Source organism: Macrobrachium nipponense, chromosome 19 (genome assembly GCF_015104395.2).
Source record: "Macrobrachium nipponense isolate FS-2020 chromosome 19, ASM1510439v2, whole genome shotgun sequence".
In the NCBI taxonomy this organism is placed as follows: Eukaryota; Metazoa; Arthropoda; class Malacostraca; order Decapoda; family Palaemonidae; genus Macrobrachium; species Macrobrachium nipponense.
Genome location: NC_061088.1, coordinates 63,304,217 through 63,327,540, shown reverse-complemented (window position 1 = coordinate 63,327,540; position 23,324 = coordinate 63,304,217). Strand labels below are relative to the sequence as shown.

At 43.6% G+C, this 23,324-nt stretch overlaps 1 long non-coding RNA gene across 1 annotated transcript in view; it reads right to left on the bottom strand.

Annotated features, from left to right (window-relative positions):
* The window catches only part of LOC135213004 (uncharacterized), a 90,521-nt gene extending 70,236 nt beyond the window's left edge, over positions 1–20,285 (bottom strand). The window contains exon 1 of the long non-coding RNA XR_010314057.1: positions 19,978–20,285. This is a non-coding gene — a long non-coding RNA (uncharacterized LOC135213004). The remainder of the gene's footprint in view (positions 1–19,977) is intronic.
* Positions 20,286–23,324: the final 3,039 nt, after the last annotated feature.

Here is a 23,324-nt window from a genome sequence, read left to right as displayed (position 1 = left end):
ATACATGTGCATTAAGCCGAAAAATAACAAGAACTTGCTACAAGAGGTATCGTAGATATCCTTCCTTAGTCAATAAAATGATCTTTAAAAAGAGCTCTCACTAAGCAAAAGAAAAAATTTTAGCAAGCAAGGAGGGAATCCTTTATTAGATACATAAGTAAATTGAAATATGATTCCCTTATGTCATTAGTCTGGAACAGAATCCGAAAGCTGCAAGGGAAATTTTCTCCATCTCCCTTGCCTATATTGAAAATTGATAGCTTTCTCATATCTGATTCTGGAGAAGTTGCAGAAACCTTTGGTAGGCATTTCTCAAATATATCTAGTGCCTTACACTACTCTCCTGCATTCAGGAATATTAGGGACAGTACCATGGTTGTTCCACCTGTTTAGTTTAAATTCAGTCTTATAATCTTCCTTTCACCTTAAAAGAATTAGATCATGCAATCTCATTATCTTCCCCAACATCTCCTGGGGAAGATGATATATTATACACAATGATTTTTAATCTGCCTAGAAGTACAAAGCAATTTCTTTTAGATATTTTAAACAGCTTTTGGCTTTCAGGAACTTTGCCAGTCATGGAAGCTATCAATCATTGTTCCTGTTTTAAAACCTTTCAAAGATTCCTACCTTCTTCAGAGCTATAGTCCAATTGCTCTAACTAGTTGTGTTAGCAAGAAGTAAGAGAGGATGGTCAATGCTCAACTTGTGTGGTATTTGGAGTCAACGAATCTTTTATCCAACCAACAGTTCGGCTTTAGGAAAAATAGAAGTACTTCTGACCCTTTGATGTTCCTACTCGGGAGATACAGAATGCTTTTGCCATGCCAGACTATTACACCGTTCTTTGACCTAGAATAAGCCAATGATACTACCTGGCAAGGGGGTATGCTTATGCAACTTGTTGATTAGGGTATTGTGGGTAATATGTCTTAAAAGATTTTTTGTCAGAATGTTACCTGAAAGTAAGAGTGGGCTCTTGCATTTCTTCTTCTTACCCTCAAGAAGAAGGGTTACTTCAGAGAAGTGTCCTTAGTCCAATACTCTTTTAATGTAGTAGTCAATGGTCTACTAGAACAAGTTCCTGTCAGGGTCCATGGTCTGGCCTTTGCCAATGATTAAGCAGTAATCTGTAGTGAGTCTAGGGCTGTTGAAGCTTGTCAAAAGATCCAGACTGCTATTAATGCTGCAATGTCCTGGGCCAGTGGTAAAGGGTTCAAATTTTCACCAGAAAAAAAACAAAGCTTTACGATTTTGTCGATTGCAAAGAGTGGAAGAGATCCCTATGTAGTTTTTAAAAGATTCCATTTTACCTTATGAAGAGAGCATTAAGTATCTAGGTGTTACATTTGATAAAAAATTAACTTTTACTCAACATGTTAACGAAGTTGTATGTAACGTGAAGCTTCGTCTTAATATTCTTAAAGTTGTGTCAAATTTTCATTGGGGGGCGGATCAAATCACCCATTTGAGGATGTACCATGCTTTATACCTACGCAAAATTGAAAATTGTTGTCAAGTTTATGATTGTACATGCAAGACAACACTGCAGAAATTATATGTTGTCCATAATATGGCTTTACGTATTTGTACGGACAGCATGAGTAACAGTTCTGACGACCAGTTGAGGGTAAGTTTCTTGTATCATGCTTCTGAGCATGATGATTCTTATCACATATATACTACTGATGGCTCGAAGGGTTCTGATGGTGTTGGTTGCTCTGTAGACTGACAAGTGATAGTATCATTAAACAGAAGCTTCCATCTAATTCCTCTATTTTTACAGCTGAACGGCTGGCAGTTCTGACTGCTCTTAAATAGAATTTATATATTTCTTGTACTAACAAGGTTTTTACTACTTTTACCAACTCTTTGAGTGTTTTATCCTTTTTTAGAAGACTGGTCTCTTGCCACCCTTCAGTGCAAGAGATACAGGATTGGTTTTATCGTTTAATTAGCAAAAGAGGTTTTTCTGCAAGGTTTTGTTGGGCTCCATCCCATATTGGAATTGTTGGGAATGAATGAGCAGACGTTGCAGCCAAGGCTGCAACTAGGCTTAGGCACATTTCTAACATGGGCATCCCTGTTTTTTATTTCAAAAGTACCATTCGATTTTATTGTAGTGACCAGTGGCAAGTTCACTGGTCTACTTTAGATAATAATAAGTTGATTAGGCCTTCTATCCATCCTTGGTCTCATAGCTGGATGGATAGAAGGTCCGAGATAGTTTTAGCTAGATTGCATATTGGCCATACTAAATATACTCATGGGTATCTAATGATGAGTGGAGCGGATAGGCAGGTTCCTTGCTGTTCCACCTGTCATGTGGATTTGACTGTTGTGCATATTTCAGTGGAGTGCCCTAATTTTGAAAATGAACGTAGAGCTTGTTTGCTGGCAAATAAGACTTGCCAATATTTTAAGTGAAGGTGCTCAGGTAGAGCAAATTGCGATATTTTTAAGAAATATTAATCTGTTTTATGAATTATAATATTATCCTTTTTTATCATTGTTTGGGATTTTTTGTTTGACTTTTATGAATTAATGAATTATTTGTTGGATCGGTTGTGTTAGATCGATTCTGTGTATGTTTGCATGTGTGTTTTTTTTTTTTTTTTTTTTTTTTTTTAATAATCTAATTTGTATTTATTTTCCAAATAAATACAAAAAATGTATAAACAACAACCTTTCAGCTGCATGCACGAAAACTCTCGTACTCAAAAGAGATGCTGGCTACCCTCCATCTGTGAAGAGACAGTGAATGCACTGCCTGACAGTACTGCTCTACGTGGGGTTGACACAGGAGGTTGTGCCAGGGAGGAATCTCTCTTGGTGCCTCGGACAGCAAAGCTAAAAGGTCAGGATACTAAAACGGCTTGAGGTCATTTAGGAGCCACCAGAATCATTCTGAGATTCAGGGTGATTAACACTGCTGATCACCTTGTAAATCAAGACATAACAGAGGGAAAGCATAAACACTGAATTTGTCCCATAAGTGTTGGAATGTGTCCTCCACAGCAACCCATGGGTCTGGCATGATGAAGCAGAGGATCTGAAGTTCTCTGTTGTGCCAGGTGGTGCAGATCTATGACTGAACACCCCTACAGATCAAACAACCTTTCCGTGATGTTTGGGTGAGGGGGCCACTCTGTCCCCATCATCTGATTCTGGCAACTGAGCTTGTCTGCCACTACATTCCTCTTGCCTAAAATGTATCCGGGTGACTGCTCCACCGAGTGAGCTACCACCCACTCGTGCACCTGCATTGTCAACTGGTGAAGCGGGACGGGTACGAGATGGTACCACCCGGCTTGTTGACATATGCCACTACTGTGGTGTTGTCACTCAACAAAACCAAGTGCCCCCATCACTAAATCCTGAAACTCTTGGAGAGCCAGGAAGGCTACCTTGAGTTCCAGGATATTGAGTGAAGGTGCTTGTCATCTTGGATCCACACTCCCAAACTCAGCAACTCCTCCAGGTATGCGCTCCATCCCTCACTGATGCATCTGAAAACAAAGCATGTCAGGATTATGAGGTTCCTGTCATCCAACCACCAGTCTAAATCCTCTCTCACTTCCTCCGATAGGGGAATGAGAAAGGATTGAGGGTACCAAGACTGGGACCAAAACTCCTTCATTCTCCATTGGCGAGAACAATGGTGAAGCCACCTGTGAGGGAACAGCTTCTCCAACAATGACAGGTGACTAATGACGACTTGCCATTACCGTGCTGGTTGTTTGAGTCGAAACAGGAATAACTGCACTACCTCCCTGAACTTGCTGATACAAGAGTCTGGAGAAAACTTCTTCTTCCCCTTTCTCCCTTAACCTGACAGGAAAGAGGGTTGAAAGAGCCAAGACTGGGTTTTCCCGCAGGCACACTTAGAAGTTTGGGATTCTTAGGGACTGAGGAAAAGCTAGCATAACCCAAGGGTCGGGCCACAGTGACACGCAAAGACACGGAGGTATTGGTTGCTGCCTGTTGAATTTTATTATTATTATTATTATTATTATTATTATTATTATTATTATTATTATTATTATTATTATTATTATTATAGTAGTTCAACCAGACTACTGAGCTAACTTTCAGTTCTCAAAGGGCTGGCCTGAAGGATTGGAATTAAATAAAATACCAGGTCTAGGGCTGAGGCCAAGCTCTGTAATCGAAAAGTTCATTCAGTGTGATGACTAATGAGTGAAAATCAAACTTTTTATAATAAAATTAGATTTTACACATACCAAGTAATTACCTGTAGTTGAAAGCTTCGTACCACAGCAGTCAAAATATTACAAATTTTGTGGCGGCGCCACAATCACTAGTGTAGGTGGATAGGACCTACCCACTTGGGGACTGATAGGTACACAACAGTAGAGAGGACCTATTCATTTGGCCTGCCATGTCCATCAGTGGGGATTAGGGAAAGGCTATAATCATGTAACTACTTAGTAAGTATGAGCAAAATCTAATATTATAAAAATGTCATTTTTACACATGTAACTTACCAAGTAATTACCTGTAGCTAATTCCACTTTTATAGAGGCGTTGTCATGTACTATATAAAAGACATTATATGTACAGTAATGACTCAATATAGAAATACTGCGAGTATTATCAAATACTTATTGTACCTTACCTGGTTAGAGAGTGCTGCAGATGAATACTGCCTGTGGTCAGCACTCCCTTAACCTGTAGCAGGCGTGGCAGTTTTGACCAATGATCACCCCTACTTTAGTGGGTAAATAAGTTCACAATCATGGAAGTTCACCTGATGACTGGCGAAAGTTACAAACTGATGCCCTTACCCTTAGCTTAGACCATATAAAACTAACAACACCTCCTACACTATAAAAAACCAACCAGTGATACCATACCTTAATGACTAGTGAGTACTCCAGGTAACCAGTAACCCTGGGCTTCCAAAAACTCAACACCAACAAAATTATAACAGAGGATAGTAAAGCGGCATTAAGTCCCCTATGCTTCCTACCCTACCACCATGCCAGCCACCAACAACGAACCCAACATGGAACAATTCTCAAAAACAGTTTAAATATCTTTTAGATAATGCACTGAGAAAGATGGAGACGATACCTTCCAGGAACTCTTCTTCGTCACCTTCTTTACGATGGTGGTCAGATCCTCCTCCAGGCAGGAGCAGCAGGCATCACAGAAACAGCTGGGTAGTCCTGGCCGAAGGAGCAGCAGTGGCATCGACAATGGCAGGGATCAAGTCAGGAACAGGTCGTGTTCTCACTACTATGGGGCAGCAGCAGCAGTTAAGACTACACTCGAAGGAGCAGCAGACAATACCACAAGAGGGGGAGATGTGAGAAAACCAGGAAGCGAAGGTAGTGCAACTCGAGGGGCTAGCAGATGGAGAGCCATGCCCCTCACCACTGAGAGAGTGGTAGCAGAAAACCATTGTCAGTACCTTTGCAAAAGCAGAGGTTGTCACTGTTCGTGTTCGGGGTCTCCACAGAATGCGTCACCACAGGTCTTGCGAGGTGAGCTAAGATGACTTGTAGAGAAGGCGTGCCTATAAATCCCAACGAGTGCCAAGCTGTTGACAGATCCAACGAATGTTCCTCCACCACACCTGATAAAACCAAAGCCAAGTTAATAGTGGGAGACTCCTGTAGCTCCAAGGGAGGAATTTCCCCATTGGAGCATAAGTAAATCTTAGTTTAACCAGACCACTGAGCTAATTAACAGCTCTCCTAGGGCTGTCCTGAAGGATTAGATATTTTTATTTGGCTAAGAACCAACTGATTATCTAGCAAAGGGACCTACAGCTTTTCGTTGGATCTGTACCATATTATATCAAGAAATGAATTTCTAATCACCAGAAATAAATTCTTCTGATTCCACCTTGGCAGAACAGGGAGTCAAACTGGCAACAACTGAATCGGTAAGCGAGCATGTAAACCCATCCAACCCACCATTTGAACAACCTGAGGTGCCCAAGCAGAGGATGCTCTGATCAACATCCCTGCCCTCAAACAAGAATCTTCGTCCAATGAATCGGGAGCAGTCTGAAGGGAGAGAGGTCCCGCGGGACCATCATGTTAACCCTGAGTACCAAGCAATCACTGGCAAGGCAAAAGTCACCTGAGCGACTCGCTCTTTTCTTCCACTCCATGCCTGAGTCGTGGCGGTGAGCGGACTCAGTGTCAAAAACTATAGATGCATGCGAATCTGTAGATTTGTGCACTCAGGGAATCTTGTGAACGAGCGTCCAACACGGAACTAGTCTTAAGGGCAGAACCTCTAGGGCTAGAAGCAGAAGTGCGAGCCAAAGTTTGCACTTCTACAGCTCCCAACATCCTCGACCAGTGTTTCTCAACCTGTGCGCACTGGTGCTCCCTGTGAGGTGCTCAGGTGCACCCCAAGGAATAGGAAAATTATATTCTAATATTCAAAATATCTGTTATTATTTTCATAAATTTTGCTGACACTGGGTGGGTATGTGTTTCTATGTCTAAGTCAAGTCTTTGATATTTGACATTTTAAACTGGAAGGTAAATTCCTTAATCTTTTCTTTTCATTTCATTGGGGGTTTGAATCAGTCATTACTGGCCTCTTTTCTTCAAGAATTTCTATCCAATTACCAGGAATGTCTGTCTCGACAGCGTGTTTGGAAATTACATGAAAACCAAAACACTCCGAGAACGCCAGAAATTCCAAGGAATTCCAGCATTTGGTGAGATTCCCAATTATCATAGTAACAATTATCAGGAATTCTCGTCTCGCCCAAGTGTTTGTAGATTGTAAAAAACCAAGACTCGGAGAGTGCTAGAAATCCCTAATAATTTTCAGCGCTCAGCGATACCCCGAAATTTCATCAAACGATCATCACGTGGGGGCCCTCCTCGATTCCTGTAGAAATTGAGGAGGAACGGGCATATACGATCCTTCTCCAATGACGTGGACGTACGTCCAGTAGGACCTGAAGGTCCCTACAGGAACGCAGTCCCCGACGCTGAATCCTACGGAGAGCACTGCAGGATCCCTTCCATTCACCTCGCCCCTCCCAGCGTAGCCAAAGGAAGAGAGGGAATGAGGAAGACTGGACGCTCTCGCTCGCCTTGCTAGCGGAACTAGCAGAAGCGAATCACGGGCAGTCATCAACCTGCCGTGATGGTCCCTCCGCGTGAGTCTAGGAAAGCGTTACCATCTGGAGAAAACACTTTCTCGAGGAGGGTTACGAAACTCTTGTACTGCAGGCAAAATGTCTGCCGTCACCGAGACCGGTCGGCCATACGAACGTGACTGTCATCTGGGTGGGCCTGAGCATGCACCTGACAGGAGAGAGCTGATGCTGTCCTCCAACATGTCCCAGTCCTAGTCGAGACCGAAACCTTTCAAGAAGACCGAAAGGGGGAGCCCACACTGGTCTCTGCATGCACGGTCCAGCGGGACCGTCACATGAAACGCGGTGATGGTCACTCCCCGAGTCTATGAAAGCATCATCGTCTGGAGAGAACGCTTTCCCGAGGAGGGTTATGAAACTCTTGTATGGCAGGCTAACCGTCTGCCACCACTGAGACAGGTCGGTCGCACAAACATGACCGTCGTCTGGGTGGGGCTGAGGGTGCACCTGACTGGAGAGAGCCTATACTGTCCTTTGACTCGTCCAAGTTCTCATCGAGGCCGAAACCTCTCCAGAGGACCAGATGGGGGCCCTCCACCGGTCTCTGCGTGGACGATCCTGTGGGACCATCACGTCAACCCTGGGAACTGAGCAATTACCGCGAGAGCGATCACCGGCAAGGCACGAGTCACCTGAGCAACTCGCTCCTTTCTTCCACCCCGTGCCTGAGTCGTGACAGTGAGCGTACTCAGCGTCACCAACTCTGGATGCATGCGAATCCGAAGATTTACGTGGACTCAGAGACTCGCAAACGAGCGCCCGACACGTAACTAGTCTTAGGGGCAGAACCTCTAGGACTAGCAGCAGAATTGCGAACCGAAGTTTGTGCTTCTATGGCTCCCAATACACTAGGCCCTGGGGACAGCGTGACGGTTCCTGTTCCCGAAGGAACGGGAGCGCCAGCGGAAGACCCAACCACCTCTTCAGTTTGAGGAGGCAGATGAAAATATGATGATCTCGAAGAGGAGGATGACGACACTTGACGAACTCTCTTCCTCTTCGATTTCTCCACATTCTGCTAGACTGCTACCATCAAGAATAGTTAATCATCACAGGGCAGAGGTGATGGTTTCGTCCAGTGACATAACTCCAGGATAGTATGGTAAATGAATATGATTTCCAGCAGGAGACCAGTACACACACTTGAGGATCAATATCACAGCATGCTATGAGTCACAGGTAATCCCAAGGTTAGGATAACCAACACGAAGAGCTAACCAACCATATACAGCCGCATTCACAATCACCACTGTTAGTCTGTAAAATAAAGAAAATATGATTTAAAGTAATAACGATACTCCTCTTGCGTCCAAGGGCACTGCCTTCCAAAATGAGAGATCTCCCAAACACCAACACCACATGCTCCCTCTTCTACCTTCATCCGATAGCTAGCAAAAGGATGAAGGAGAAGATGAATTACCAGAAAAAACAAAACAAAGGACAAACCTCTGAAGTTCCCCTCAGTAATTCCCAAAGCGTAAGCATAAATTTCAGATGAATACATGTCTCGTCCTCACGTTAAATACGTGTCTCATCTTCACTTAAAGGGCGAAAGTATGTAATAAGGGATTTTGACGAAGGAAAAATTCTATTTCTGGGGGGAGACCAGTGTCGCCCGGTGAAAAGGATCCTGCTGCTCACGTTTCTAGTATAAATAGGTTCTAAATATACCAGAGAAAAAAGCTAGCATGGTATGCTGAGGTTACTACCCTCGCGCGAGCACCCTAAGGCCATCGGGTATAAAGTACAAGGCGAGTGGAAGCCACTATTCACAGGTCTTCTGCCGATTAGAGGTTTCCTCTCCAAAATCCCTCTCATGGGGAGAGCCGTCGTAGCGGCTACTACCTCCCCCCTTCGCTACTGCTACTACTACCCGACCCGAGCGCATCTGCAATCCTGGATTTTTAGACATTCTGGCTTGGATTGGTGTAAGGCTGGGGAACTTAATTAGAAGGGGTGGGTTCACCGGGCGACACAGAAATAGATTTTTCCTTCGTCAAAATCCCTTTTCTAGGTTCGACCTGTGTTCGCCAGTGAAAAGTTACCAGAGAATGCCTATCCAAGCCTACTAGATACTATGTATTCTTATAAGGAAGAAGTTAATGAAACCTGGGATTCATTTTAGCTTAAATTTACTCACTTAATATTTACAATAGATTCATTTAAACTTAAACTTACTTACTTACTTACTTACTACTTACGCTAAGACTTAAACTATGACTTAGATTAGTAATAGCCTGAAGATATCATACAATTGACAGGGTATTCAAGTAATATCACATTTCCAGAATATGTACAGTCCGGTCCATAAAACAATCCAGAACCAAATATTCTATGTACAAGCTTTGGTGGCAGGATGACGCCCAGGCCCTCTAAACCCAGAGGAGAGAGGTATGGTGGGGAGTACGAGCAAGGCAGGTAGGAAGGAGAGAGTATCAGGAAGGAGAAATGGGTAAGGAGAAGACTGATAGGATTCATTATTCGGGGGAGACTATGCTCCCTGCAGCAATTGCTGGGAATTTAAGAGCTTCTAGATTCTTTAAATAGTGGCACTTAAAAACTACTGGGGATTTCCAACCCGTATACTTCTTCAGGTCCTCAAAATTCATATTTTGAAAATAATTAAAAGAGGTAGCCACCGCCCGGATATCATGGAAATGTGGAATTGAATCCGGGTTGGCTTGTTTAATAAAGTAGAGTATTTGTTGTCTAATACCTTTAAGAGAGATTGTGCCACCTTTTTCTCTAATGAAAAGAGGACCAGACGATGTTGCGCAGGTTCTGGCTAAGAAGGATTTAAGGGTAGTGACAGGGCACAATGATGTGTCCCGTATCAAAGGGATGACTTTCCATGGAGCCCATCTATTTTGCGGGTCCTCATTCTTAGCCAGGAAGCTCCGGTTTGGGGATAGTAGTACTTCCCCTGATGGGAGGAAATCTATGTGGTCTGGATTCCGTGAGAGAGCTGAGAGTTCAGATATTCTGGCACCTGAGGCCATAGCCATTAAGAATAAAGTTTTTCTTAGAAGGGTTATATACGAGCATGATTCATTATTAGTGTCTGAAGCCAATTTAAGTACATCATTCAAGAACCAAGTGACCTTATGTGGGCGGTCAGTTGGTCTTAAATGTGCACATGCTCTCGGAATGGAGAAGTATGCATCTGACAAGTTAATACTGAAGCCGACCTGAAAAATTTTCTTCAAAGCTGACTTGATTGTTGTAATAGTACTGGCGGCTAGGCCTTTCTCAAATAGAGTTCTAAAGAACGAAATTGCCAGATTCAAGGTCATTTTGTGGGCTTGATTCCTTTAGGAATTTGGCCAATTTTTTAACAGCCGAATCATATTGCCTGAGAGTTGAATCTCTTTTATCTGATTCTATAAATACAATGTTACATGGATCGATACTCGCGTCCTTTTGGGCTGCAAACTTCATGAAGTCCATAAAGTTAGGGCTTTCAGAATTCTTGAGGAAGCTGACACAGTTTGAGTTTGTACTGTCTGTGTCAGTTCTGGGCGAGGGATCCATTTGGGTTGGAGCTTCAGCTCTAGAAGAAGCGGAAACCAGTTGCTTTTCTGCCAATTGGGAGCCACTAATGCTACTTGTCTTATGAAAGATCGTAGCTTGTGCAAGACCTTCATCAGAAGATTCACCGGAGGGAATAGATAAATCTTCTGCCAGTTGTTCCAATCTATGGGCATTGCATCTGTGGCATAGGCTAGAGGATCCAGGTTGGGAGCCATATAGCATGGCAGCTTGTGGTTGGATTCTGTTGCAAATAAGTCAACTTGAAGGTCCGGGATTTGGTTGTAAATCCACTGGAATGAGTTCTTGTCCAGGGACCACTCTGATTCTAGTGGAGTAGTCCTGGAAAGTGCGTCCGCGATCACATTCTTGACTCCTGCCAGATGGGTTGCTGACAGGTGCCAATGACTCTTTGCTGCCAAAGCAAATATTGCAATCAGCACGTGATTCAGTTTGCTTGACCTGGAACCTCCTCTGTTTATGCAGTGTACAACCACTAGGCTGTCCGAGACTATCCTCACATGGCTGTTCCTGGCCGGAGTTAGTCGCTTAAGGTTAGAAAAACTGCCATAGCTTCTAGCACATTGATATGGAACTGGCGGAACGTATCCGACCATATCCCTTGAACCTTCTTGTACTGAGAGTATCCCCCCCAGCCACACAGTGACGCGTCTGTATGAATTGTCAAAGACGGCAGAGGGAATTGCAGTGGTACTGCCTTGGTTAGGTTCCTGTGCTTCGTCCATGGGGGAAGCCTCTTTGCTAGGATGGGTGGAATTACTGAGATCTTGTCTCTGAGATTGATGCTGGCTCTCTTCCTCCAGACTCGATTGATATCCTTCAATCTGGCTCTAAGTAGGATGTCTGTTATTGATGCAAATTGTAGCGAACCGAGGATTCTCTGTTGGGTACGACGAGAGGCCTTTTTGTTCCTGAGGAACTGTTTTGTAGCCGTGCTATCTGCTTGGCCTTCCTGGGTGGAAGGGATAGCTTGTGTTTCATTAGGTCCCATTGGATTCCCAACCATTGAAAGTGGGAAGCCAGTTCCAGCCGTGATTTCTCCTTGTTTATCTGGAATCCCAGAAACTCCAAGAGTTCTATTACTTTGGCTGTTGACCTGCGGCATTCTTCGACGCTGGCTGCCCAAATGAGCCAGTCGTCCAGGTAGGCTAAGTCTTCTTTTGTCTGAGTCCTTCTTTGGAACAGTAAACAGACGTCCTTGAAATTTTAGCCTCCTCACTTTCTTTATGGCCTTCTTTTGAAGGAGATCTTTGGTATATTCTACAAGGTCCGCTGTTGGGATCTGGAAGAAGTTTATTGGTGATGGGGGCCCTTTCTTCCATTTCCATCCCAGGCCCTTGGAGATTATACTGTGTGCCCATGGACTGAAGGTCCAATGGTCTCAAAAGAGATATAATCTCCCTCCTACCTGCGGTCTCTCACTGGTTGGCTGCAGGTTTGTACCCTCTTCCTCCTCGGAAACCTCTACCCCTTGAGCCGCTCCATAGCTGGGAGCTGCCTCTGGCTCTACTGCTACCCACATGCCTATTGTAGCTACGAAATTATTCCCTAGCTTCATAGGCGGGGTTAAAGGTGGGGGAGGTCATGATGGCTGTGGAGGTTGAGGGTTGCTGGGCCGGCGGAGTCTGTAGCAGAACAAACTGCTGCTGTGGCTGAGCCTTCAATGTTGAGGGCTTCCCAACTTGTGATATTGCGACCGCCTGAACAATTGTCTGAGGTCAAGAGGGCTTATAGGGATTGTACCTCCTCAGCCTCTTCTTTGCCCTAGCTTGATGTCCGGGTGCTTCAAACTTCCGTTTGAAGGGAAGTCCCCACCGGACCCAGAGGCTCTGGTTGGCTCTAGAGGCTTCCCGTAAGACATTTTCTACCTCTACCTGAGGGCACAGGTTCTCTCCCCAGATTGACGCCTTTATCAATCTGTTAGGTTCATGTCTGATGAGCCTCCGCCAGGACGTATTTCCTGCAAGATCATCTTACTATTCCAAATTCATATAGGTCTGACTGGAAAGTGTGTAATAGACTTTTCGTCAAGACCTGGAATACATGTTCGTCCCGGTAGGTCGTGGCTACCAACTCAACCGAGGTGACAGAGTTGATAGACCTTGCTAGTCTCGACCTAGCCTCAAACTGTCTTGATTAGGTTCTCCGGAAGTTTAGGCAGCTTCTCGAAGAAAAAGGTGGAGGCACAGTCTGCGTCCAGTTTACCTGCCGTAAACGTGGCCGGGGCTTTGTTCCAAAATTCCCTACTCGCAGGGAAGAGAAGGGAGGTAGCCTCTGTCTCTTTTAAAGCCGGGAGAGGTTTATCCTCCACTATGGCTTGGAGAGTTAACTCCACCACCTTATCGGTGCAGGGCGACGGGACTCGATCTGGTGTCACATACATAGTGTATGTGCCCTTGTGAGGCGTTAACTTGGTGTTAACTCACTCCCATTCAGACATGGTGCGTGCCCAGACAGCTTGAGCTTGGTCCCTCGGGAAGATCACCGTCTCCTTTGGGACCTTGTCCACTCTCACTAGCGTGTGCTCCGCTAGTCTGACGAACCCGGGGAAGGGGAACTGGAGAAAAGCTCGAAGTCTTCCAATGGCCAGGTCCCGCACCCTTCAATGGTCAGCTTCCCATCTACGTATGGGGCATGCATAGCAAGCCACCACGGATTGTTTTTATGGAAGGGTGGAAGTTTGGAAGCATCTGGCACCGCCATAGCCAGCGCTGGAGATCCATAGTGGAGAAATCCGGTCATCATCTCCTGCAAAGGTTTGATTTGCTCAGCCACCATGTCAGAAACTGACTGGCCGGAGACATCAGATCCGGAGATGCGTCGCAACGACTCAAACCTCTCGTCTACTGCTTCCCTAGCCCTCGACAATAGAAGGTTAATGAGCAGTTCATGGTCTACGCCGGACTCCGTCGCCTTGGGTTTGGCGGACTTTGATCTCGATCCCTATGAAGGGAGAGAATCCTTGGCAGCAGGCGACTTGTCATAAGATGTCGACGACCTTGGGGCCGGAGATGACTCAGTCGCCGCTGACGGGGTCGGCTTTGATCCCTTGGGCAGGGATTTCAGTCTCACTGACTTTTCCTTGGGACAAACCGACCGTGAGCGGTCCCAAGTAGGGGTGGACTTGGAGAAGCCCCGGAAAGAAGAGGAAGAAGGAGGAGTTGGGCTAAGGAGACTACCTGCCTCACTTACCTCACCACTTACCTGCTCTCCCAGGGTCATAGGTTCTGTATGAATGTTGATGGCAGCCACATCCACCATCAAATCCTCTTGGTCATCCAGTAGGGGTGTCGTCTCTGCCCGGATGGCGTTGATAATTTAGAGCCGCCAGACGTGGCTGGACTGATGCAGAGGGGGACCCCTTGAACAAAAGGGCTCCCAGGCTGGCATCTAAGATGTAGGGGTGACCTGATGGGGCGTTCCTTCCATACCCGGAGACCCAGCGCCCCAGGTCCGTCCTCGCGTTCTGGCGGGCCTCCTCAGCCGTGTGTCGGGGAGGAAGGGGAATTAACCTTCCCGACATAGGAAACCAGTTTATTGAACAATTTTGTTACATGGTTTATCACAAATTTTCATCATGAAAAAGGGGATTAAGATGGTTACCTGCTCATTCATGAGAATCATCACCAGATGGTGCAAGCCTCCGGGTGCCAGACCATGTAAGGAAGCTGCCCCTCCTCGCCTACAAAGGAGATGGAGCAGTTAGCGTGGGAGCGGCACACCTCGTCCCCAACGGTCTCGCTGAGGGAGGCGGAGCACCCCGTCAACTGGCAACACACCTTCTGTAATAGTAATTATTAATGAGCTTCAGCCTCAAGGAGGCCCGGAGCAACTCCGGCGAGGGTATGCAACTTAAACTAGATAAAGTTCAAGTCTTACTCATTAATATATTCAATTCACTGACTAACTTTAATTAATATCTAACCGCCTGCTCTCGATCCTACTCCTGGGTTCAATGTACGTCTAATACTTGAGATCCGATATCCACCGGACTAGGAGGAGGACAGACCTCAACTCTGTATGGCTGGCCAGACCGGAAGGCTACATTTGAACGTAGGCGCTACATGATCTCCAAAGATTGAGAACTGAGCTATGGCAGGTTTAATTCAAGACTCCGGTGGCGGATGTGAGGGTGAGTCACTCTCCATCAGCACCGCAAGGGTCCGGAGCTGTTCACTGTACGGTCCCTCAAGGCTTAGCTCACTTGAAGTCTCATTTCTCCTTGTCCTAGCTACTGGCTGTGGAACAGACCGAGGTGGCGGATCAGGGGAGATAATTCATATCTGGCGTTGCCTACCTCTACTGAGGGGGTGGGAGCAAGGCTCCTGCCCCAATTCCACAGTTAGAGGGGACGGAGAAAGCGACAACAGAGCGGCAGAGCAACATATGTACTACCCGAAGCTATGTCCGTTGTCCGGCAGGGCCGGGGGACTTTAAGCTCGGAACTCTAGTACACATCACCCCCCCCCTCCCCCACCCACACTCGTCCCCCTCCTTCCACTTATGTGAAACTCAAGTGGCCGTGCTAGCACCACAAGTTACAACGGTTCGGCTGGGCCGAGCCTCATAGTGGGTAGGGGGGGAGGGGGGTTGATATAGGGAAAGGGGGGGGGGGGGGGGGGGTGGTCAGTCGTGATCGCCTGGCTACCTGCCCGATCAGAGGTGGCCAGCTATTAGCGATTGTGCAGGCTATCACTGTAGGGGTGGTAGTGTGACTGGGCCTATGGCCCAACCATGATTGGTATAGCAACCGGTTAGGGTGGCCCTCGATCGAGAGGCATAGCCTACTACTAAAGGTTAAACCAAAGGAGGCTAGGCCAAGAAGAATGTTAACCAGACCTTTTACGATACAGTGATACAGTACTGCCTAATGACAAGAATGAATATACATACATACATGATAACAAGGCACTATGGAAGAGTTGCAAGGGGTTTTTATATATATTTTGGGAAAATAACCAATATGGATCTAGCTGACTAACCGAGATCATTAGCGACTGGGAATGTTAGGCTAAATCTCCTGTAGGATATCGTAATGCGGACAGTAGCCCTCAACTAAACCTACCAAACTCGAATTTATTCGATTCAGACTGGCCAGAAGGATAGATCCCGCAAAATGGAAGAGAGAGGGGGCTCTCTTATCATTGATATCCCCCCTTGAAGAGTTTTAACTTTGACAGGGGAAGAGGCATAAGGTTAACGCTTAAGGACAGTTAGCCTAGGACAGTTAGCCTACCTTACTAATCTACTTAGGCTAAACTGATGGGTGGCAACTCTTCCACCTCTTCAGTGAATCAATGAATAGAAATATTTGCATCTATTTGTTTTGTAAAGAATAATTCATACAAAAATTATGTTGGGAAGAAAGAAAGAGTTTCTAACTCTCCCTCTCTCTCCTACTAAATAATAGGCTGTTCATAGCCTATCAAACATGATAATCTAATATTATGTCGAGATTAGGTTGAACGCGCTCATGATATGTCATGAGCGCGTTCGGTACTTCTACGACTCAATTTCTATAACAATAACAGGTGAACACATGAATTAGGTACATTTAATGCAATATCTCTGATTTATTCCTATTTCGACTAAAACATGCATACCTAATTCCCACGCGTTCTATGCTCATGCTCACAAAATGGCGGGGACGCCGACTTCCCCGCAACATTTTCTACAGGGCCGAAGGCTAATTTGGCAAGTCCCGCAACCTTACAAGTTACGAAAAACGGAAATTGGGGTACTCAACTTTGGTGCAGGAGTCATTTCCAAAGAACCATCTCGAAACAACCACTTAAATGCACAATTTACCAAGAGCAAGAAAAAACGCGTCGTTGGTTCACCAGTTCTAAAACAAGATTGCAGATGGCGCTCGGGTCGGGTAGTAGTAGCAGTAGCGAAGGGGGAGGTAGTAGCCGCTGCGACGGCTCTCCCCATGAGAGGTATTTTGGAGAGGAAACCTCTAATTGGCCGAAGACCTGTGAATAGTGGCTTCCACTCGCCTTGTACTTTATACCCGACGCCCTTAGGGTGCTCGCGTGAGGGTAGTAACCTCAGCATACCATGCTAGCTTTTTTCTCTGGTATATTTAGAACCTATTTATACTAGAAAAGTGAGCAGCAGGATCCTTTTCACCGGCGAACACAGGTTGAACCCAGAAAATAAAGATGTTGGCATACATTTGCCGCCGACCCTTAACACAAAGTAGAAAGTTGGCTATCAAGACTATCACAAAAAGTGGGTTTGCATATCAATTATTAATATCAAACATAGTATATATTTATTTAATAAAAAAAATAAAAATTGAAAGATCCCACCGGGAAAATGATCAACAGCCAGTCAGCAAGAGCTCACGAAAACACGTCTTCATCAGAAGATGGCTAAAAGAAAAGTGTGGTGTTTACATCTGGGCAGGCGGGCCCGCCTGCCACAGTAGTTACTGCCTGACCACCTTGTTCAAGAATTTAACGGCCATAATTCCAGCTACGCCAAAAGTAATGCCTCATGTAAAGGACCGAGGGTTTGTATATCGTGTAGGAACAAACTCTGCTTTCCTAAAGGCTAATAATAAGAGTGACAACAAACAACACCAAATCCTTCATCAGCAACAATAAAATAACACCTGTTCTTAGGTAATTACATTGGCTGCCCATTAAAACAAGAATTGAGTCATGTTGGTGTTTCAAGCATTGCAGTATGAAATGCCTTAATCTTCTTCTTTCTCTACATGCCTGTCCCTATTTGGGGTTTCTGTAATGGTTCTTCAACACACTCTTCCATCTCCCTCAGTCCAGTGCATCCTCCTCGCTCATCCCCAACTCCCTCATATCCCTCTTCACACAGTCAGTCCATCGCAATTTTGGGTAGATCTAAGCCCTTATACCACGGCGAACTAGACTGTGGCAGTTGACATTTTTCTATAGAATTTTACCTACTGAACAAGAATTTAAAGTTATATTTTTTTGGCCGGCTGTAATTTACTTGAATGCAAGTTTTTGGGTGGGGTAAAACACTTGGGAGAATTACGCCTTAAACTCTATCCTAAGGTAATGGGGGCCGATGGGAAAGCGGGGTTATGGGTGGGGTAAAACACTTTAGGGAAGGGTTTGCAGTGTTACTGTGTAATTTCCCCTTATTTATGACATTTGAAACACAAAATACAAGCTGAAATAAAGCGATAAATAAACCAATAATGGAGCCGTTACATAGCCAAAATCCACCTATTACTACTGCTATCATGACGCCGAATCCTACTGCGTATGCGCCATGTTATAGGAGACTAAGGAGAGCTTTTGTTTCAGTCACCGACTCCTTACCTAAGTTACACTTCTAAGCTTGCCTTCCTTTAAGGGAGGGTAAGCCCCCTGGTCAGGTAACACGTTCTTCTAGGTTACGTAAGGTTAGGTTAATATCATAACCTATATGTTACACTCCCTGCTGGTTACGTATCCCGCACCCCCAACCAGAATTCAAATATGGCGGTTTGTTTACGTTTATTGGCCCCAAACCAAAACTTCAAAGCATAATCAGAACTGATTATGCTTTTTAAGCTGGCCATCCTGGAATGCTGTCATGCATGCACAGTGTTACAGGGGGCATTTGGAAAAAAGCAGAGTTTCCTCCGACACAGGCTTCGTCCCCCAACTAAGTAACACGGCCAGTTAGGTTAGGCTAGGGTGCGATAGGTTAGTTTGATTAATTTTATAATAGATTTTCCTATCCATTCCCTCCTTGAACATAGTATGGCTCCTTAATGACTTGGTATTATTACAGTTTCAACCATTATGGGAAATTTATTATATTAATATTTTTCCCAAGTAAAGCACGTGATAACAAAACACTTCTTCTCAATACATTATTGTCGCTAATGCATACTTACAGAGAAAAAAATATTTGAGGTATTGTAGGCCTTGACTGTATCCTCCACAATCTGAGGCACAACGTGTTCCCATAGGTATAGATGATTCACAAGAGGCTCAACCACAACCTTCCACGTCTTCATCGTCAGGTTCCATTTAAGGTAAGAAGTGACTAAGCAAAATATATATTTAAATTTAGCCTGGGGTAAAGTTGTTGCAGGAGGGGCGAAGACCCCACCCCAGCCCCCCACCCCCGGGTAGGTAAGGAAGGAGCTAGGAAGGACACAGCTTTTAGGTCAGGTTATGTGGGATGGTTAGGTTAGCTGGTGTTCTGGTGATTGGGGTAGGTCCGGGTCTGTGACCAGGGGCCTTCTAGGTTAGGTTAGGGGGGTTTGTTAGGTTAGCTGGTTTAGTTTGGGGATAGGTCTAGGGTCTGTGACCAGGGGCCTTCTAGGTTAGGTTAGCTAGTTTAGTTTAGGGATAGGTCTAGGGTCTGTGACCGGGGGCCTGCTAGGTTAGGTTAGGGGGTTTTGTTAGGTTGGCTGGTTTAGTTTACGGATAGGTTTAGGGTTTGTGACGAAAGATTAAGGTCTGTGGTATACTTAACTGCTTTAAGGATTTGTTTTCTAACATTAACCATTTATTTTTATTGGAAATATCATTTGACCACGGGCCCCCTTTCACCCAAAACCCTGGTTCCCACCTGGTGTCCCCCATAATTGTTGGGATGAAGTAAGGTCTTTCTGCATTACAACATAATATGAAACAGAAACAATAATAACACGGTTACAAACAAAGATTTTTCTGGAGAAACTCGGTTTTTTTTTTAACTCCAATTACATAGCAAATCTCTAAATCAGATGGTTTGCGGTCAAAATAAACGTTAAATCCGTTGGAACTACACTATTTCTGATGCAACAAATATACTTTTATTCCAGTTTTCCCATAATGGTTGAAACTGTAATTTTACCAATGACTTTTGTATTCGTGGAACCATTTCTTACAGTCCATGTCACTGAACATGGAAGATTGGAAGAACCGATGTAGCCTACTAATTTGTAGTTTGATTTTGGAACCTTCATGATTGCTGTGCCCAGATTGTTCAATAGGCTGCCTCAACAGATTAGATCGTTGGACAACGTTACTTCATTCAAGAGGAAACTGAAGACTTAAGCTACTTGTTCAACGTCAGCAACCTATACTACTGATGATAATATTGGTGAAAATTTTGAACTTTAGTGCAGTGTATCGTTCTGGGGAGCCCTGCAGTGTCAATATGGGGGTGGAGTAAGGCCTTTGAGTTTGAATGTTCTTCAACATATGGTTTGTACCTACTACCTAGGTAAAAACAAGCAAAACGGTCGAGAATGCACAACATTCATTTGCTTTGCGAAAAATAAATCCGATAATTACCATAGTCGTAAATGCTGACTAATTTGCCTAGTGAGGAAGCTGGCTGTATCCTAACTCCTTGTGCCATAGGTAGGCCTAGGACACCTCTATTGCTTGCTTGCTGCCTTCACATTAACATCACTGCGTTCGATTTTCTGAATTCGGAGCTTAACCGAAGTAACACATATCTATTATTGGCACAGCTGTCATGACACTTTTTATTAACAACCCTTAGAAAACGCACTTATTTATTACTTTGTTACTGTGAGATCATAACACTGACCATACAACACACTATCAGAGAAATGCGGCGGAACACACCTGATTGATTTGGTTTTAACTCTGAACCAAACTCCAAGATCTTCATAAAGTAAAGTCTGTTCATAATATCAAGACCACCGAGATAGTTGTTGGTCTTGATAATATTCGCTCGTTTTTCCCCGTTTTTTATTTTACATCAAATATCCTATGACTGGCTCACTAATACCTTATATTATCTTAATAAAGTCATCCACGGATCAAGAGCCAATGTGATGTTCAACAACTGAACACAAGATATGCCGAGTCTAAACATTATAACAGGTTTTATGATCAGTTTAGTAAACTTGATATCCACATGGCTGGTGAATTGTTGTGTAACGTGGAGTTTAAGTGATAATCTTTGTTGTTACGTAATATACTATTATAATAAAAACGCAGACATGAGTTTTCTCTTATTCATATGTTTAAAGGACCTTCGGGAATTAGTCAAATTCGCTTGGATACCACAGTTTCTCTAAATATTAGGACGTTTCCTTTGGGCACTGTTGCAGTTTTAGAAATTATATTGGAGTGGTATTTATGATAATAGGCAGAAAGGACTTTAAAAAATTGTTTTCCATATGTAAGCGCTCCATGTCGCCGAGAAGAAACGCCGAAGCACGACGTTACCGTAAATAAGAAACCTTACGAAATTAAAGTTTTTTTTCCAAGTTAATTCGAACCTGAAAGGCACATATTCATTTAATGGGCTGTACTGTTTGTTGTTGAAATAGCACGTCCCGAAAAGTTATTGACTTCCGTTCGAATAAGATTGGTTGATTCGTCTCCCGGAGCTTCTAATAGAAGATAGACTCCGCCCACTGAGGGTGACTGAAAGACGGATGCTTGAGATCTCGTCATCTGTCAGTTCACCGTGCCACTTCACTGTTGAAGGTTCTCGTAGTTTCTCTCGCGGTAAGTTTATCTTTGAAGCTATGTAGCAATAAGCTGAATCGTCTTAGTTTTTGGAAACCCAAACCTACCAATTTGCGGGATGTTAAGTTTCGAAAGTAACTTTACTATAATAAATACAATTTTGGAATGTATTTTTTTTTTCTTACTGGAAAACACAAATTTTCAAATCTTAATTTTTTTTTCAGAAAATGTGGTTTTATTTCAATTTAAAGACACGAAACGTGTTTATAGTCTAGATTTAAAATTTCATCGTCTTCAAGGAAGAAATTATAAATTCTTGCACAATTTGCACTTATATCCACTATATATGGGCTTTTCTAAGAGCATGAGCCCGCGCCAACGTAGACTGGCTAGCAAAATGACATCTTATACTAATGCAGACAAGGAAGAAAAGCTTACACAAGTGAATTATAGCCATGTAGTAAGCAACTTGAGCTTTGGTGAAAGATGTTATTTTTCCGTTTGTGGTTGGTTATTCGTCTGCACAATGAAGTCTGCACTTTACAATAAATAAATCAACCAATGCCAAAAAGGAACTTTCCCATTCAGAAAATATGAGCAGAACTTACAAAATATATAACGATCATGTCACAATTTATTTTGGAAAATAAAAAAGCACATCAAAAGTATTACAGATAATAAAGGGGGGATGGCCTAAACTGGGGGCGGTAACCCTTATGAATGTTGATTTTGAGTTGGTACAAAATGGACGGTATTTGTTGTTTAACTACATACCTGTATAGTATAATATCATATAATTATATATATATATATATATATATATATATATATATAGATATGAAGTACGTTAAATGTAAGTTAAGAAATTATATATATATATATATATATATATATATATATTATATATATATAAAAATTACCAACTCTACATTTATGCCCACTGTTTTCTTAGCCAGTTTTAGCCATTAAGCTTCATTGTCATATTATTCTGTTATTTTTCTTTGTTCCTTAGTAAAATAAGCTTTATAGTTCCTGACTGTTACGTCTTTCTTCTGGCTTATGGTCTCCAAGTGCTATCGCTAATCAATTTTGCACGATACTCAATGTCTGTTCTGTAACATGCTTGTAATCTCTGATGAAAAAATTCCAAGTTCAGCTTCGAGGCTCTTTTGAAATATTTTATCCCGTGAATCTCATTTAGACGCTGTAATGCGCAGTGCTTTGATAGAACTGCACTAGTGGCTGTATCGATCTCAGTAATTCAAAAGTTTATTGCACAGGTGAGGAAGCCATGCACAAGAGACAAAGGAACGCAAGGACCAGCGTCCAGGAAAGGGTTGAGATAGTGTGGCTATGGCTGGGAGGGGCATCCATTCGCAAGATAGCCGAAATTACCGACACCAGCACCGGCACAGTTTACCGATGGATTCACCGCTGGGTCGAAAGCGGCAACGTCCAACAAAAGAAGAACAAGGCAGTTTGCCTTCATTCATTTCAGCAATACAAATTTCTTCCCAGATTCCATTATGCGCAGGCATCTACTACATTTCAATTCGCAAGTGCCTCGAGGAAAGATCACTATGATGTTGCACCAGCTGATTCACAATTAGACTCCTGTTCTGTTGCTTTCCATTTGATGTTTAAGAGTAATTAAGAGGCATGAAGTATGTCGTATAATATTATGACATGAGCATCTTACTCCTTAGTACTTTTGCTGCTCTCGTATTTTCATATTATTAGACAATTCCATATTTTAATCTAAGAAAAAACTTGCATATGACAATGAATTATCTGAATGTTTCAGGGATTTTGCACAAAATTTATGTAAACTTAAAAGTGTAAAATAAGACGGTGTCAGTAAACCCGGGTAGTGTTCTTTTCCTTATCTTCGGAGCAACATTGGGATTTAACTTGGATGAGGTGATGAGTTATTCGTCTATTTTCTCTCTCCCTCTCTCTCTCTATTCTTTACAATGGGAGCTACGGTGGCACAGTTTCATACTGTTTTACTCTTTTTTTTTTATTCCGTCGTCTGCCAAAACTCACCTGAGTCTTTAGATTTTACTGGTGAAGGGAAAAGGGTCGCGGGAGATTCGTATGGTCACTATTCTCTAAGAGCAAGAGCCCATGCTTAGAGCATGATAGCGCTACTCTAACAAAACAAGACAAAATGCTCGAGTGAGGGACTCGGT